A 2,472-nucleotide genomic window follows, 5' to 3' on the forward strand; every position below is an offset into this window, starting at 1 on the left:
GGGAGGACCTGGCTTTCGTGGAAGAGCAGGGAGAGGCAGCACCAGTTCCCCTGGGCAGCAGGCTGAGCTCTGTGCCAGGGTGGTACATTTTGCCATTGGTTCTTCAAGCGTGCACGAGGAGGCTGAGCCAGCTCACGGCAAGACCCTGGGTGTCATGGGGACTGGTGTGGGTGCAGCATGTGATGGATCTGAATACCTCTTGGCCACACCTCATGCTTTTGAATGTCCATGCCCACCCTGCTTGTGCTGGTCTCGAGATGGGAACTGCCAGTGCAGAGCAGCATTAGGCAGGAACCATTTAAAATTAAAGCTCTGCCAAAAAGATTTCCACCCTTCTGCTGGAAAAAACAGTGGGCCTTGGCTGGTAGGGCATAGCAGTGGTGTGCCCACAGCTCTGACACGCTGGCATCTTGCAGCACAGGGGCTTTGTGTGTCCAGTGAGACACTTTCTGCTCCTTTTGCATCCATGCCAGGGATGGGGACCCTGTGGCAGAGCAGGATGTGACCTGCAAGGTCTAGGGCTGCTTCCAGCTGTGTGTTACAAGCACTGAGAAGATTTTTTCCGTGCAAGGACAGTTTGGAAGTGCTGCCCATCTTCCCCAGCTCTGTACCTTCCCACTCTCCTCCTCCTCCTCGTCCTGTGGCCTCCCTCAGTGCTGCCTTTTATCAATTTCCAGCCTATTTTACATGAAACTGTTCTGGCAAAGCGTTTCAGGGACGCAGGACTGGGTCAGGTCTGTTCTCCAGAGCAGCAGCAGTGCCGTGCCTGCGGGAATGCCACAGTCCCTCTTGGAAAGTAACTGGGAATGAGCTGAAACCAGAGCCAGCCCAAGCTGGGGCTGCCTTCCCCTGCCCTGCAGCCACTGCCCCTGCTGCCTGCCCCCCTGCCTGGGCACCCCCTGCCCAGGCTGGGCACTTGCTCCTCCACAGTACTTTGCAAACACCTCCTGGGTTCCCCAGTTGGCCCCTCCAGTTTGCATTGGCATAGCTGCTTGCTTGCCTTTTTCTTTGCTTTTTTTTTAAATTTTGGGTTTTGTTGCTCCTCCCCATTCTCCCTCCCCCTTATCCCCAGCCCCAAGTGTTGTGGGTTTTTTCCTTTTTTTTTTTGTTTTTTTTTTTGGGTTTTTTTTTTGTTTGTTTTTGTTTTTATTCTTTTTTTTTTCTGCCCAGAAAAACCTGACTTCGATACCAAAAAAAACAAAACAAAACAAAAAAACTAAAAACAAACAAAAAAAACCTGCAGAAACTCAAAAAAAATAAAAACAAAAAAAAATCACAAAAAAAACTCGACGATTCTTTCAGCTTTATTAACATTTTCCATTGTTTCTTGCGATTTGTGTCTCGTTCTTTGTAGTATTGATGATAACGAACATTTGATAATGAATGTTCTTGTATATTCAGATAAAGGAGAAAAAAAAAACCAAAAACGCAGTCGGAATTTAATAGTGTTTATAATAAAAGAATAAAAAATGACCCTCTTAGCACGCAAAATTGAACAGGGGGAAGGTCCCATCCCTGTTCTTTCTGTGGCAACAAGCGCTTCATTCCTGTATAGTTTATAACATCAAACTACCTACATTCATCTTCCTTTCTTTTTGTTTGTTTGTTTTTTCCCATGGTTTGTTTTTTTTTCTTCCATTTTCTCGCATTTGTGAATTAGTTCAAGAATGCTAGAAAAGTGTAGAGTTGTGCACACTCATTTCTTCTTACACAATGTTTAAAAAAGTGACGGTAATTCATTTTGTAAAACTTTAAAAAGAAAAAAAAATGGTTGGAATAGTGAGCATTAATAGGTACAGTCTAACACTTTATGTTTCTTAACGTTGCGACCCAGAAATGACTTTTTATTTTATTTTTTTGGCATTATTTGGGAGGGGAGGGGGGACTTTGATGATGATGCTGAGTTTATTTTGACCTGTCCAAGACGATGGCCTTGCCGCTTCCCCTGCGCTTTTGAGCTGTGACCTGAGTGATGTGAAAAGTGATGGTTATGTTTTTGGGGGGAGTGTTCCTCTTCTCCCCACTCCTTTTGACTCCCAACCCCAGAAGAGCCTTGGGTGGCTGCAGTGGGGCTGAGCAAAGGGATTACATCTCCAGAGAGGGATGGAATCCCAAGGGATTTTAGTGCTGAGCCCCCACAGGTCTCCATGCCTTGGGGGTGTTGCTGAGTTGCTTGGAAGTGATGAAAGGGCATGAATCCTCCCGAAAATGTGTGGGCACCTATCTGCTTGCTCCAGATCTCAGTGTCCCCCTTGCCCTGAGCCTTTGCAGCAGGAGCCCTGGCTCATAGGCACCTGTAAGCACAAGCACGGCTCTTGGCCCAAAATTGAGAGATTCGGGGCAAGGGAGGTCCCAACCTCATTCCACCCATGGACCTTGCTGAGGATGGTGTCCCACAACCTGGACCCAGTCCCGGCTGTACCAGGGTTCTGAGAAGGATGAGGGACAGGGGACTGGATGTGACAGCCCCCA

Source organism: Acanthisitta chloris, unplaced genomic scaffold (genome assembly GCF_000695815.1).
Source record: "Acanthisitta chloris isolate BGI_N310 unplaced genomic scaffold, ASM69581v1 scaffold28200, whole genome shotgun sequence".
Lineage (NCBI taxonomy): Eukaryota > Metazoa > Chordata > Aves > Passeriformes > Acanthisittidae > Acanthisitta > Acanthisitta chloris.